Source organism: Palaemon carinicauda, chromosome 25 (genome assembly GCF_036898095.1).
Source record: "Palaemon carinicauda isolate YSFRI2023 chromosome 25, ASM3689809v2, whole genome shotgun sequence".
Taxonomy (NCBI): Eukaryota; Metazoa; Arthropoda; class Malacostraca; order Decapoda; family Palaemonidae; genus Palaemon; species Palaemon carinicauda.
In genome coordinates, this window is record NC_090749.1 from 8,765,671 (window position 1) to 8,781,325 (window position 15,655).

General features: G+C 44.5%; 10 non-coding genes across 10 annotated transcripts; all 10 read right to left on the bottom strand.

The window, feature by feature from the left end:
• Nucleotides 1-227: 227 nt before the first annotated feature.
• Nucleotides 228-299, bottom strand: TRNAM-CAU (transfer RNA methionine (anticodon CAU)). Its single transcript has one exon. It is a non-coding gene; the product is annotated as a tRNA-Met (tRNA).
• Nucleotides 300-783: 484 nt separating this feature from the next.
• On the bottom strand, nucleotides 784-855 carry TRNAM-CAU (transfer RNA methionine (anticodon CAU)). Its single transcript has one exon. It is a non-coding gene; the product is annotated as a tRNA-Met (tRNA).
• A 2,562-nt stretch (nucleotides 856-3,417) lies between these two features.
• On the bottom strand, nucleotides 3,418-3,489 carry TRNAM-CAU (transfer RNA methionine (anticodon CAU)). The gene has a single exon. It is a non-coding gene; the product is annotated as a tRNA-Met (tRNA).
• A 1,455-nt stretch (nucleotides 3,490-4,944) lies between these two features.
• On the bottom strand, nucleotides 4,945-5,016 carry TRNAM-CAU (transfer RNA methionine (anticodon CAU)). The gene has a single exon. It is a non-coding gene; the product is annotated as a tRNA-Met (tRNA).
• A 1,593-nt stretch (nucleotides 5,017-6,609) lies between these two features.
• On the bottom strand, nucleotides 6,610-6,681 carry TRNAM-CAU (transfer RNA methionine (anticodon CAU)). The gene has a single exon. It is a non-coding gene; the product is annotated as a tRNA-Met (tRNA).
• Nucleotides 6,682-7,164: 483 nt separating this feature from the next.
• TRNAM-CAU (transfer RNA methionine (anticodon CAU)) lies at nucleotides 7,165-7,236 on the bottom strand. Its single transcript has one exon. It is a non-coding gene; the product is annotated as a tRNA-Met (tRNA).
• A 900-nt stretch (nucleotides 7,237-8,136) lies between these two features.
• On the bottom strand, nucleotides 8,137-8,208 carry TRNAM-CAU (transfer RNA methionine (anticodon CAU)). Its single transcript has one exon. It is a non-coding gene; the product is annotated as a tRNA-Met (tRNA).
• A 344-nt stretch (nucleotides 8,209-8,552) lies between these two features.
• On the bottom strand, nucleotides 8,553-8,624 carry TRNAM-CAU (transfer RNA methionine (anticodon CAU)). The gene has a single exon. It is a non-coding gene; the product is annotated as a tRNA-Met (tRNA).
• Nucleotides 8,625-8,971: 347 nt separating this feature from the next.
• On the bottom strand, nucleotides 8,972-9,043 carry TRNAM-CAU (transfer RNA methionine (anticodon CAU)). The gene has a single exon. It is a non-coding gene; the product is annotated as a tRNA-Met (tRNA).
• A 903-nt stretch (nucleotides 9,044-9,946) lies between these two features.
• On the bottom strand, nucleotides 9,947-10,018 carry TRNAM-CAU (transfer RNA methionine (anticodon CAU)). The gene has a single exon. It is a non-coding gene; the product is annotated as a tRNA-Met (tRNA).
• Nucleotides 10,019-15,655: the final 5,637 nt, after the last annotated feature.

A 15,655-nucleotide genomic window follows, 5' to 3' on the forward strand; every position in this document is an offset into this window, starting at 1 on the left:
CTTCCACTGCGAAAATCTGCTTATGGTTATATTGAAGGCACTTTTACTTGAAAGTGATGTCTTTCTATTTCTCAGTAAAATACTGTTGTAGCAGAGCGTGGTTTTGATCCACGAACCTCTGGGTTATGGGTCCAGCACGCTTCCACTACGCCACTGTGCTTCTGGTTATATTGGAGACATTTTTACTTGAAATTGACGTCTTTCTATCTCTCAGTAAAATACTGTTATAGCAGAGCGTGGTTTCGATCCACGGACCTCTGGGTTATGGGCCCAGCACGCTTCCACTGCGCCACTCTGCTTTTGGTTATATTGGAGACATTTTTACTTGAAATTGACGTCTTTCTATCTCTCAGTAAAATACTGTTATAGCAGAGCGTGGTTTCGATCCACGGACCTCTGGGTTATGGGCCCAGAACGCTTCCACTGCGCCACTCTGCTTCTGATTATATTGGAGACATTTTTACTTGAAATTAACGTCTTTCTATCTCTCAGTAAAATACTGATGTAGCAAAACGTGGTTTTGATCCACGGACCTCTGGGTTATTGGCCCAGCACGCTTCCACTGCGAAAATCTGCTTATGGTTATATTGAAGGCACTTTTACTTGAAAGTGATGTCTTTCTATTTCTCAGTAAAATACTGTTGTAGCAGAGCGTGGTTTTGATCCACGAACCTCTGGGTTATGGGTCCAGCACGCTTCCACTACGCCACTGTGCTTCTGGTTATATTGGAGACATTTTTACTTGAAATTGACGTGTTTCTATCTCTCAGTAAAATACTGTTATAGCAGAGCGTGGTTTCGATCCACGGACCTCTGGGTTATGGGCCCAGCACGCTTCCACTGCGCCACTCTGCTTTTGGTTATATTGGAGACATTTTTACTTGAAAATGATGTCTTTCTATTTCTCAGTAAAATACTGATATAGCAAAACGTGGTTTCGATCCACGGACCTTTGGGTTATGGGCCCAGCACGCTTCCATTGCGCCACTCTGCTTATGGTTATATTGAAGGCACTTTTACTTGAAACTGATGTCTTTCTATTTCTCAGTAAAATAATGTTGTAGAAGAGCATGGTTTTGATCCACAAACCTCTGGGTTATGGGCCCAGTACGCTTCCACTGCTCCACTCTGCTTCTGGTTATATTGGAGGCATTTTTACTTGAAAGTGACGTCTTTCTATCTCTCAGTAAAATACTGTTATAGCAGAGCGTGGTTTCGATCCACGGGCCTCTGGGTTATGGGCCAAGAACGCTTCCACGGCACCACTCTGCTTCTGGTTATATTGGACACATTTTTACTTGAAAGTGATGTCTTTCTATCTCTCAGTAAAATACTGTTATAGCAGAGCCTGGTTTCGATCCATGGACCTCTTGGTTATGGGCCCAGCACGCTTCCACTGCGCCAATCTGCTTCTGGTTATATTGGAGACATTTTTACTTGAAAGTGACGTCTTTCTATCTCTCAGTAAAATACTGTTATAGCAGAGCGTGGTTTCGATCCACGGACCTCTGGGTTATGGGCCCAGCACGCTTCCACTGCGCCAATCTGCTTCTGGTTATATTGAAGGCACTTTTACTTGAAAGTGATGTCTTTCTATTTCTCAGTAAAATACTGTTATAGCAGAGCGTGGTTTCGATCCACGGACCTCTGGGTTATGGGCCCAGCACGCTTCCACTGCGCCAATCTGCTTCTGGTTATATTGGAGACATTTTTACTTGAAAGTGACGTCTTTCTATTTCTCAGTAAAACACTGATGTAGCAAAACGTGGTTTCGATCCACGGACCTCAGGGTTATGGGCCCAGTACGCTTCCACTGCGCCACTCTGCTTGTGGTTATATTGAAGGCACTTTTACTTGAAAGTGATGTCTTTTTATTTCTCAGTAAAATAATGTAGCTGAGCATGGTTATGATCCACAAACCTCAGGGTTATGGGCCCAGCACGCTTCCACTGCGCCACTCTGCTTCTGGTTATATTGGAGGCATTTTTACTTGAAAGTGACGTCTTTCTATCTCTCAGTAAAATACTGTTATAGCAGAGCGTGGTTTCGATCCACGGACCTCTGGGTTATGGACCCACCACGCTCCCACTGCGCCACTCTGCTTCTGGTTATATTGGAGAAAATTTTACTTGAAATTGACGTCTTTCTATCTCTCAGTAAAATACTCTTATAGCAGAGCGTGGTTTCGATCCACGGACCTCTGGATTATGGGCCCAGCACGCTTCCACTGTGCCACTCTGCTTCTGGTTATATTGAAGGCATTTTTACTTGAAATTGGTGTCTTTCTATTTCTCAGTAAAATACTGTTGTAACAGAGCGTGATTTCGATCCACCGACCTCTGGGTTATGGGCCCAGCACGCTTCCACTACACCACTCTGCCTCTGGTTATATTGGAGAAATTTTTACTTGAAATTGACGTCTTTCTATCTCTGTAAAATACTCATATAGCAGAGTGTGGTTTCGATCCACGGACCTCTGGGTTATGGGCCCAGCACGCTTCCACTGCGCCACTGTGCTTCTGGTTATATTGAAGGCATTTTTATTCGAAATTGATGTCTTTCTATTTCTCAGTAAAATACTCTTGTAACAGAGCGTGGTTTCGATCCACGGACCTCTGGGTTATGGGCCCACCACGCTCCCACTGCGTCACTCTGCTTCTGATTATATTGGAAAAATTTTTACTTGAAATTGACGTCTTTCTATCTCTCAGTAAAATACTCTTATAGCAGAGCGTGGTTTCGATCCACGGACTTCTGGGTTATGGGCCCAGCACGCTTCCACTGCGCCACTCTGCTTCTGGTTATATTGAAGGCATTTTTACTTGAAATTGACGTCTTTCTATTTCCCAGTAAAATACTGTTGTAACAGAGCATGGTTTCGATCCATGGACCTCTGGGTTATGGGCCCACCACACTTCCACTGCACCACTCTGCTTCTGGTTATGTTAGAGAAATTTTTACTTGAAAATCACGTCTTTATTTCTCAGTAAAATACTCTTATATCAGAGCGTGGTTTCGATCCACAGACCTCTGGGTTATCGGCCCAGAACGCTTCCACTGCGCCACTCTGCTTCTGATTATATTGGAGACATTTTTACTTGAAATTAACGTCTTTCTATCTCTCAGTAAAATACTGATGTAGCAAAACGTGGTTTTGATCCACGGACCTCTGGGTTATTGGCCCAGCACTCTTCCACTGCGCCAATCTTCTTATGGTTATATTGAAGGCACTTTTACTTGAAAGTGATGTCTTTCTATTTCTCAGTAAAATACTGTTGTAGCAGAGCGTGGTTTTGATCCACGAACCTCTGGGTTATGGGCCCAGCACGCTTCCACTACGCCACTGTGCTTCTGGTTATATTGGAGACATTTTTACTTGAAATTGACGTCTTTCTATCTCTCAGTAAAATACTGTTATAGCAGAGCGTGGTTTCGATCCACGGACCTCTGGGTTATGGGCCCAGCACGCTTCCACTGCGCCACTCTGCTTCTGGTTATATTGGAGACATTTTTACTTGAAAATGACGTCTTTCTATTGCTCAGTAAAATACTGATGTAGCAAAACGTGGTTTCGATCCACGGACCTTTGGGTTATGGGCCCAGCACGCTTCCTTTGCGCCACTCTGCTTATGGTTATATTGAAGGCACTTTTACTTGAAAGTGATGTCTTTCTATTTCTCAGTAAAATAATGTTGTAGCAGAGCATGGTTTTGATCCACAAACCTCTGGGTTATGGGCCCAGCACGCTTCCACTGCGCCACTCTGCTTCTGGTTATATTGGAGGCATTTTTACTTGAAAGTGACGTCTTTCTATCTCTCAGTAAAATACTGTTATAGCAGAGTGTGGTTTCGATCCACGGGCCTCTGGGTTATGGGCCAAGAACGCTTCAACGGCACCACTCTGCTTCTGGTTATATTGGACACATTTTTACTTGAAAGTGATGTCTTCCTATCCCTCAGTAAAATATTGTTATAGCAGAGCGTGGTTTCGATCCACGGACCTCTGGGTTATGGGCCCAGCACGCTTCCACTGCGCCCCTCTGCCTCTGCTTATATTAGAGGCATTTTTACTTGAAAGTGACATTTTTTTATTTGTCAGTAAAATAATGTTGTAGCAGAGCATGGTTTCGATCCACGGACCTCGGGGTCATGGGCCCAGCACGCTTCCACTGCGCCACTCTGCTTCTGGTTATATTGAAGGCATTTTTACTTGAAAGTGACGTGTTTCTATTTCTCAGTAAAGTAATGTTGTAGCAGAGTTTGGTTCCGATCCACGGACCTCTGGGTTATGGGCCCACCACGCTTTCACTGCGCCACTCTGCTTCTGGTTATATTGGAGGCATTTTTACTTGAAAGTAACGTCTTTTTATTTCTCAGTAAAATAATGTTGTAGCAGAGCGTGCTTTTGATCCACGGACCTCTGGGTTATGGGCCCAGCACGCTTCCACTGCGCCACTCTGCTTCTGGTTATATTGAAGGCATTTTTACTTGAAATTGACGTCTTTCTATTTTTCAGTAAAATACTGTTGTAACAGAGCGTGATTTCGATCCACAGACCTCTGGGTTATGGGCCCAGCACGCTTCCACTGCACCACTCTGCTTTTGGTTATATTGGAGAAATTTTTACTTGAAATTGACGTCTTTCTATCTCAGTAAAATACTCATATAGCAGAGCGTGGTTTCGATCCACGGACCTCTGGGTTATGGGCCCTGCACGCTTCCACTGCACCACTCTGCTTCTGGTTATATTTGAGAAATTTTTCCTTGAAATTGACGTCTTTCTTTCTCTCAGTAAAATACTCTTATAGCAGAGCGTGGATTCGATGCACGGACTTCCGGGTTATGGGCCCAGCACGCTTCCACTACGCCACTCTGCTTTTGGTTATCTTCAGGGCATTTTTACCTGAAAGAGACGTGTTTCTATTTCTCAGTAAAATACTGTTGTAGCAGAGCGTGGTTTCGATCCACGGACCTCTGGGTTATGGGCCCAGCACGCTTCCACTGCGCCACTCTGCTTCTGGTTATCTTCAGGGCATTTTTACTTGAAAGTGACGTCTTTTTATTTCCCAGTAAAATACTGTTGTAGCAGAGCGTGGTTTCGATCCACGGACCTCTGGGTTATGGGCCCAGCACGCTTCCAGTGCACCACTCTGCTTCTGGTTATATTGGAGAAATTTTTACTTGAAATTGACGTCTTTCTATCTCTCAGTAAAATACTCTTATAGCAGAGCGTGGTTTCGATCCACGGACCTCTGGATTATGGGCCCAGCACGCTTCCACTGCGCCACTCTGCTTCTGGTTATTTTGAAGGCATTTTTACTTGAAAGTGAGGTCTTTTTATTTCTCAGTAAAATACTGTTGTAACAGAGCGTGGTTTTGATCCACGGAACTCTTGGTTATGGGCCCAGCACGCTTCCACTGCACCACTCTGCTACTGGTTATCTTCAGGGCATTTTTACTTGAAAGTGACGTCTTTTTATTTCCCAGTAAAATACTGTTGTAGCAGAGCGTGTTTTCGATCCACGGACCTCTGGGTTATGGGCCCAGCACGCTTCCACTGCGCCATCTGCTTATGGTTATATTGAAGGCTTTTTACTTGAAAGTGACGTCTTTCTATTTCTCAGTAAAATACTGTTGTAGCAGAGCGTGGTTTTGATCCACGGACCTCTGGGTTATGGGCCCAGCACGCTTCCACTGCGCCACTCTGCTTATGGTTATATTGAAGGCACTTTTACTTGAAAGTGATGTCTTTTTATTTCTCAGTAAAATATGTTGTAGCAGAGCGTGGTTTTGATCCACAATCCTCAGGGTTATGGGCCCAGCACGCTTCCACTGTGCCACTCTGCTTCTGGTTATATTGGAGGCATTTTTACTTGAAAGTGACGTCTTTCTATCTCTCAGTAAAATACTGTAATAGCAGACCGTGGTTTCAATCCACAGACCTCTGGGTTATGGGCCCAGCACGTTTCCACTGCACCACTCTGCTTCTGGTTATATTGGAGAAATTTTTACTTGAAATTGACGTCTTTCTATCTCTCAGTAAAATACTCTTATAGCAGAGCGTGGTTTCGATCCACGGACTTCTGGGTTATGGGCCCAGCACGTTTCCACTGCGCCACTCTGCTTCTGGTTTTATTGAAGGCATTTTTACTTGAAATTGACGTCTTTCTATTTCCCAGTAAAATACTGTTGTAACAGAGCATGGTTTCGATCCACGGACCTCTGGGCTATGGGCCCACCACGCTTCCACTGCACCACTCTGCTTCTGGTTATGTTAGAGAAATTTTTACTTGAAATTGACGTCTTTCTATTTCTCAGTAAAATACTCTTATAGCAGAGCGTGGTTTTGATCCACGGACCTCTGGGTTATTGGCCCAGCACGCTTCCACTGCGAAAATCTGCTTATGGTTATATTGAAGGCACTTTTACTTGAAAGTGATGTCTTTCTATTTCTCAGTAAAATACTGTTGTAGCAGAGCGTGGTTTTGATCCACGAACCTCTGGGTTATGGGTCCAGCACGCTTCCACTACGCCACTGTGCTTCTGGTTATATTGGAGACATTTTTACTTGAAATTGACGTCTTTCTATCTCTCAGTAAAATACTGTTATAGCAGAGCGTGGTTTCGATCCACGGACCTCTGGGTTATGGGCCCAGCACGCTTCCACTGCGCCACTCTGCTTTTGGTTATATTGGAGACATTTTTACTTGAAATTGACGTCTTTCTATCTCTCAGTAAAATACTGTTATAGCAGAGCGTGGTTTCGATCCACGGACCTCTGGGTTATGGGCCCAGAACGCTTCCACTGCGCCACTCTGCTTCTGATTATATTGGAGACACTTTTACTTGAAATTAACGTCTTTCTATCTCTCAGTAAAATACTGATGTAGCAAAACGTGGTTTTGATCCACGGACCTCTGGGTTATTGGCCCAGCACGCTTCCACTGAGAAAATCTGCTTATGGTTATATTGAAGGCACTTTTACTTGAAAGTAATGTCTTTCTATTTTCAGTAAAATACTGTTGTAGCAGAGCGTGGTTTTGATCCACGAACCTCTGGGTTATGGGTCCAGCACGCTTCCACTACGCCACTGTGCTTCTGGTTATATTGGAGACATTTTTACTTGAAATTGACGTCTTTCTATCTCTCAGTAAAATACTGTTATAGCAGAGCGTGGTTTCGATCCACGGACCTCTGGGTTATGGGCCCAGCACGCTTCCACTGCGCCACTCTGCTTTTGTTTATATTGGAGACATTTTTACTTGAAAATGACGTCTTTCTATTTCTCAGTAAAATACTGATGTAGCAAAACGTGGTTTCGATCCACGGACCTTTGGGTTATGGGCCCAGCACGCTTCCATTGCGCCACTCTGCTTATGGTTATATTGAAGGCACTTTTACTTGAAAGTGATGTCTTTCTATTTCTCAGTAAAATAATGTTGTAGAAGAGCATGGTTTCAATCCATGGACCTCTGGGTTATGGGCCCAGCACGCTTCCACTGCGCCACTCTGCTTCTGGTTATATTGGAGGCATTTTTACTTGAAAGTGACGTCTTTCTATCTCTCAGTAAAATACTGTTATAGCAGAGCATGGTTTCGATCCACGGGCCTCTGGGTTATGGGCCAAGAACGCTTCCACGGCACCACTCTGCTTCTGGTTATATTGGACACATTTTTACTTGAAAGTGATGTCTTTCTATCTCTCAGTAAAATACTGTTATAGCAGAGCCTGGTTTCAATCCATGGACTTCTGGGTTATGGGCCCAGCACGCTTCCACTGCGCCACTCTGCTTCCGGTTATATTGGAGGCATTTTTACTTGAAAGTGACGTCTTTCTATCTCTCGGTAAAATACTGTTATAGCAGAGCGTGGTTTCGATCCACGGGCCTCTGGTTATGGGCCAAGAACGCTTCCACTGCATCACTCTGCTTCTGGTTATATTGGACACATTTTTACTTGGAAGTGATATCTTTCTATCTCTCAGTAAAATACTGTTATAGCTGAGCGTGGTTTTGATCCACGGACCTCTGGGTTATGGGCCCAGCACGCTTCCACTGCGCCACTCTGCTTCTGGTTATATTAGAGGCATTTTTACTTGAAAGTGACATCTTTTTATTTGTCAGTAAAATAATGTTGTAGCAGAGCGTGGTTTCGATCCACGGACCTCTGGGTTATGGGCCCAGCACGCTTCCACTGCGCCACTCTGCTTCTGGTTATATTGGAGAAATTTTTACTTGAAATTGACGTCTTTTTATTTCTCAGTAAAATACTCTTATAGCAGAGCGTGGTTTCGATCCACGGACCTCTGGGTTATGGGCCCAGCACGCTTCCACTGCACCACTCTGCTTCTGGTTATATTGGATGCATTTTTACTTGAAATTGACTTTTTTTTATTTCTCAGAAAAATACTGTTGTAACAGAGCGTGGTTTCGATCCACGGACCTCTGGGTTATGGGCCCAGCACGCTTCCACTGCACCACTCTGCTTCTGGTTATATTGGAGAAATTTTTACTTGAAATTGACGTCTTTCTATTCTCAGTAAAATACTCTTATAGCAGAGCGTGGTTTCGATCCACGGACCTCTGGGTTATGGGCCCAGCACGCTTCCACTGCGCCACTCTGCTTCTGGTTATCTTCAGGGCATTTTTACTTGAAAGTGACATGTTTCTATTTCTTCAGTAAAATACTGTTGTAGCAGAGCGTGGTTTCGATCCACGGACCTCTGGGTTATGGGCCCAGCACACTTCCACTGCGCCACTCTGCTTCTGGTTATCTTCAGGGCATTTTTAATTGAAAGTGACGTCTTTTTATTTCCCAGTAAAATACTGTTGTAGCAGAGCTTGGTTTCGATCCACGGACCTCTGGGTTATGGGCCCAGCACGCTTCCACTGCACCACTCTGCTTCTGGTTATATTGGAGAAATTTTTACTTGAAATTGACGTCTTTCTATTCTCTCAGTAAAATACTCTTATAGCAGAGCGTGGTTTCGATCCACGGACCTCTGGGTTATGGGCCCAGCACGCTTCCACTGCGCCACTCTGCTTCTGGTTATTTTGAAGGCATTTTTACTTGAACGTGACGTCTTTTATTTCTCAGTAAAATACTGTTGTAACAGAGCGTGGTTTTGATCCACGGACCTCTGGGTTATGGGCCCAGCACGCTTCCACTGCCCCACTCTGCTTCTGGTTATATTGGAGAAATTTTTACTTGAAATTGACGTCTTCCTATCTCTCAGTAAAATACTTGTATAGCAGAGCTTGGTTTTGATCCATGGACTTCTGGGTTATGGGCCCACCACACTTCCACTGCGCCACTCTGCTTCTGGTTATATTGGAGAAATTTTTACTTGAAATTGACGTCTTTCTATCTCTCAGTAAAATACTCTTATAGCAGAGCGTGGCTTCGATCCACGGACCTCTGGGTTATGGGCCCAGCACGCTTCCACTGCGCCACTCTGCTTCTGGTTATATTTAAGGCATTTTTACTTGAAATTGACGTCTTTCTATTTCTCAGTAAAATACTGTTGTAAGCAGAGCGTGGTTTCGATCCACGGACCTCTGGGTTATGGGCCCACCACGCTCCCACTGCGCCACTCTGCTTCTGGTTATATTGGAGAAATTTTTACTTGAAATTGACGTCTTTCTATCTCTCAGTAAAATACTCTTATAGCAGAGCGTGGTTTCGATCCACGGACCTCTGGGTTATGGGCCCAGCACGCTTCCACTGCACCACTCTGCTTCTGGTTATATTTAAGGCATTTTTACTTGAAATTAACGTCACTCTATTTCTCAGTAAAATACTGTTGTAAGCAGAGCGTGATTTCGATCCACGGACCTCTGGGTTATGGGCCCAGCACGCTTCCACTGCACCACTCTTGCTTCTGGTTATATTGGAGAAATTTTTACTTGAAATTGACGTCTTTCTATCTCTCAGTAAAATACTCATATAGCAGAGCGTGGTTTCGATCCACGGACCTCTGGGTTATGGGCCCAGCACGCTTCCACTGCGCCACCCTGCTTCTGGTTATATTGAAGGCATTTTTACTTGAAATTGACGTCTTTCTATTTCTCAGTAAAATACTGTTGTAACAGAGCGTGGTTTCGATCCACGGACCTCTGGGTTATGGGACCAGCACGCTTCCACTGCACACTCTGCTTCTGGTTATATTAGAGAAATTTTTTACTTGAAATTGACGTCTTTCTATCTCTCAGTAAAATACTCATATAGCAGAGCGTGGTTTCGATCCACGGACCTCTGGGTTATGGGCCCAGCACGTTTCCACTGCACCACTCTGCTTTTGGTTATATTGAAGGCATTTTTACTTGAAACTAACGTCTTTCTATCGCTCAGTAGCATACTGATGTAGCAAAACGTTGATTCGATCCATGGACCTCTGGGTTATTGGCCCAGCACGCTTCCACTGCGCCAATCTGCTTATGGTTATATTGAAGGCACTTTTACTTGAAAGTGATGTCTTTCTATTTCTCAGTGAAATACTGTTGTAGCAGAGCGTGGTTTCGATCCACGAACCTCTGGGTTATGGGCCCAGCACGCTTCCACTGTGCCACTCAGCTTCTGGTTATATTGGATGCATTTTTACTTGAAATTGACGTGTTTCTATCTCTCAGTAAAATACTGTTATAGCAGAGCGTAGTTTCGATCCACGGACTTCTGGGTTATGGGCCCAGCACGCTTCCACTGCGCCACTCTGATTCTGGTTGAATATGAGACATTTTTACTTGAAATGGACATCTTTCTATCTCTCAGTAAAATACTGTTATAGCAGAGCGTGGTTTCGATCCACGGACCTCTGGGTTATGGGCCCAGCACGCTTCCACTACGCCAATCTGCTTCTGGTTATATTGGAGACATTTTTACTTGAAAGTGACGTCTTTCTATTTCTCAGTAAAACACTGATGTAGCAAAACGTGGTTTCGATCCACGGACCTCAGGGTTATGGGCCCAGTACGCTTCCACTGCGCCACTCTGCTTGTGGTTATATTGAAGGCACTTTTACTTGAAAGTGATGTCTTTTTATTTCTCAGTAAAATAATGTAGCTGAGCATGGTTTTGATCCACAAACCTCAGGGTTATGGGCCCAGCACGCTTCCACTGCGCCACTCTGCTTCTGGTTATATTGGAGGCATTTTTACTTGAAAGTGACGTCTTTCTATCTCTCAGTAAAATACTGTTATAGCAGAGCGTGGTTTCGATCCACGGACCTCTGGGTTATGGGCCCACCACGCTCCCACTGCGCCACTCTGCTTCTGGTTATATTGGAGAAAATTTTACTTGAAATTGACGTCTTTCTATCTCTCAGTAAAATACTCTTATAGCAGAGCGTGGTTTCGATCCACGGACCTCTGGATTATGGGCCCAGCACGCTTCCACTGTGCCACTCTGCTTCTGGTTATATTGAAGGCATTTTTACTTGAAATTGGTGTCTTTCTATTTCTCAGTAAAATACTGTTGTAACAGAGCGTGATTTCGATCCACCGACCTCTGGGTTATGGGCCCAGCACGCTTCCACTGCACCACTCTGCCTCTGGTTATATTGGAGAAATTTTTACTTGAAATTGACGTCTTTCTATCTCTGTAAAATACTCATATAGCAGAGTGTGGTTTCGATCCACGGACCTCTTGGTTATGGGCCCAGCACGCTTCCACTGCGCCACTCTGCTTCTGGTTATATTGAAGGCATTTTTACTTGAAATTGACGTCTTTCTATTTCCCAGTAAAATACTGTTGTAACAGAGCATGGTTTCGATCCATGGACCTCTGGGTTATGGGCTCACCACGCTTCCACTGCACCACTCTGCTTCTGGTTATGTTAGAGAAATTTTTACTTGAAAATCACGTCTTTATTTCTCAGTAAAATACTCTTATAGCAGAGCGTGGTTTCGATCCACAGACCTCTGGGTTATGGGCCCAGAACGCTTCCACTGCGCCACTCTGCTTCTGATTATATTGGAGACATTTTTACTTGAAATTAACGTCTTTCTATCTCTCAGTAAAATACTGATGTAGCAAAACGTGGTTTTGATCCACGGACCTCTGGGTTATTGGCCCAGCACGCTTCCACTGCGCCAATCTTCTTATGGTTATATTGAAGGCACTTTTACTTGAAAGTGATGTCTTTCTATTTCTCAGTAAAATACTGTTGTAGCAGAGCGTGATTTTGATCCACGAACCTCTGGGTTATGGGCCCAGCACGCTTCCACTACGCCACTGTGCTTCTGGTTATATTGGAGACATTTTTACTTGAAATTGACGTCTTTCTATCTCTCAGTAAAATACTGTTATAGCAGAGCGTGGTTTCGATCCACGGACCTCTGGGTTATGGGCCCAGCACGCTTCCACTGCCCCACTCTGCTTCTGGTTATATTGGAGACATTTTTACTTGAAAATGACGTCTTTCTATTGCTCAGTAAAATACTGATGTAGCAAAACGTGGTTTCGATCCACGGACCTTTGGGTTATGGGCCCAGCACTCTTCCTTTGCGCCACTCTGCTTATGGTTATATTGAAGGCACTTTTACTTGAAAGTGATGTCTTTCTATTTCTCAGTAAAATAATGTTGTAGCAGAGCATGGTTTTGATCCACAAACCTCTGGGTTATGGGCCCAGTACGCTTCCACTGCGCCACTCTGCTTCTGGTTATATTGGAGGCATTTTTACTTGAAAGTGACGTCTTTCTATCTCTCAGTAAAATACTGTTATAGCTGAGTGTGGTTTCGATCCACGGGCCTCTGGGTTATGGGCCAAGAACGCTTCAACGGCACCACTCTGCTTCTGGTTATATTGGACACATTTTTACTTGAAAGTGATGTCTTCCTATCCCTCAGTAAAATATTGTTATAGCAGAGCGTGGTTTCGATCCACGGACCTCTGGGTTATGGGCCCAGCACGCTTCCACTGCGCCACTCTGCTCTGGTTATATTGGAGGCATTTTTACTTGAAAGTGACGTCTTTCTATTTCTCAGTAAAATACTGTTGTAGCAGAGCGTGGTTTCGATCCACGGACCTCTGGGTTATGGGCCCAGCACGCTTCCACTGCGCCACTCTGCTTCTGGTTATATTGGAAGGCATTTTTACTTGAAAGTGACGTGTTTCTATTTCTCAGTAAAATACTGTTGTAGCAGAGCGTGGTTTCGATCCACGGACCTCTGGGTTATGGGCCCAGCACGCTTCCACTGCACCACTCTGCTTCTGGTTATATTGGAGAATTTTTACTTGAAATTGACGTCTTTCTATTTCTCAGTAAAATACTCTTATAGCAGAGCGTGGTTTCGATCCACGGACCTCTGGGTTATGGGCCCAGCACGCTTCCACTGCGCCACTCTGCTTCTGGTTATATTGAAGGCATTTTTACTTGAAAGTGACGTTTTCTATTTCTCAGTAAAGTAATGTTGTAGCAGAGCATGGTTCCGATCCACGGACCTCTGGGTTATGGGCCCAGCACGCTTCCACTGCGCCACTCTGCTTCTGGTTATATTGGAGGCATTTTTACTTGAAAGTAACGTCTTTCTATTTCTCAGTAAAATACTGTTGTAACAGAGCGTGATTTCGATCCACGGACCTCTGGGTTATGGGCCCAGCACGCTTCCACTGCGCCACTCTGCTTCTGGTTATATTGGAGAAATTTTTACTTGAAATTGACGTCTTTCTATCTCAGTAAAATACTCATATAGCAGAGCGTGGTTTCGATCCACGGACCTCTTGGTTATGGGCCCAGCACGCTTCCACTGCGCCACTCTGCTTCTGGTTATATTGAAGGCATTTTTACTTGAAATTGACGTGTTTCTATTTCTCAGTAAAATACTGTTGTAACAGAGCGTGGTTTCGATCCACGGACCTCTGGGTTATGGGCCCAGCACGCTTCCACTGCACCACTCTGCTTCTGGTTATATTGGAGAAATTTTTACTTGAAATTGACGTCTTTCTTTCTCTCAGTAAAATACTCTTATAGCAGAGCGTGGTTTCGATCCACGGACCTCTGGGTTATGGGCCCAGCACGCTTCCACTGCGCCACTCTGCTTCTGGTTATCTTCAGGGCATTTTTACTTGAAAGTGACGTCTTTCTATTTCTCAGTAAAATACTGTTGTAGCAGAGCGTGGTTTCGATCCACGGACCTCTGGGTTATGGGCCCAGCACGCTTCCACTGCGCCACTCTGCTTCTGGTTATATTGGGCATTTTTACTTGAAAGTGACGTCTTTTTATTTCTCAGTAAAATACTGTTGTAGCAGAGCGTGGTTTCGATCCACGGACCTCTGGTTATGGGCCCAGCACGCTTCCACTGCACCACTCTGCTTCTGGTTATATTGAAGGCATTTTTACTTGAAAGTGACGTCTTTCTATTTCTCAGTAAAATACTGTTATAGCAGAGCGTGGTTTCGATCCACGGACCTCTGGTTATGGGCCCAGCACGCTTCCACTGCGCCACTCTGCTTCTGGTTATCTTCAGGGCATTTTTACTTGAAAGTGACGTCTTTTTATTTCTCAGTAAAATACTGTTGTAGCAGAGCGTGGTTTTCGATCCACGGACCTCTGGGTTATGGGCCCAGCACGCTTCCACTGCGCCACTCTGCTCTGGTTATATTGAAGGCATTTTTACTTGAAAGTGACGTCTTTTTATTTCTCAGTAAAATACTGTTGTAGCAGAGCGTGGTTTTCGATCCACGGACCTCTGGGTTATGGGCCCAGCACGCTTCCACTGCGCCACTCTGCTTCTGGTTATATTGAAGGCATTTTTACTTGAAATGACGTCTTTCTATTTCTCAGTAAAATACTCTTGTAGCAGAGCGTGGTTTCGATCCACGGACCTCTGGGTTATGGGCCCAGCACACTTCCACTGCGCCACTCTGCTTTTGGTTATATTGAAGGCATTTTTACTTGAAACTGACGTCTTTCTATTTCTCAGTAAAGTGATGTTGTAGCAGAGCATGGTTCCGATCCACGGACCTCTGGGTTATGGGCCCAGCACGCTTCCACTGCGCCACTCTGCTTCTGGTTATATTGGAGGCATTTTTACTTGAAAGTAACGTCTTTCTATCTCTCAGTAAAATACTCTTATAGCAGAGCGTGGTTTCGATCCACGGACCTCTGGGTTATGGGCCCAGCACGCTTCCACTGCGCCACTCTGCTTCTGGTTATATTGAAGGCATTTTTACTTGAAAGTGACGTCTTTCTATTTCTCAGTAAAATACTGTTATAGCAGAGCGTGGTTTCGATCCACGGACCTCTGGGTTATGGGCCCAGCACGCTTCCACTGCCACTCTGCTTCTTGGTTATATTGGAGGCATTTTTACTTGAAATTGACGTCTTTCTATTCTCTCAGTAAAATACTCTTATAGCAGAGCGTGGTTTCGATCCACGGACCTCTGGGTTATGGGCCCAGCACGCTTCCACTGCGCCACTCTGCTTCTGGTTATATTGAAGGCATTTTTACTTGAAATTGACGTCTTTCTATTTCTCAGTAAAATACTGTAACAGAGCGTGGTTTCGATCCACGGACCTCTGGGTTATGGGCCCAGCACGCTTCCACTGCCACTCTGCTTCTGGTTATATTGAAGGCATTTTTACTTGAAATTGACGTCTTTCTATTTCTCAGTAAAATACTCTTGTAAGCAGAGCGTGGTTTCGATCCACGGACC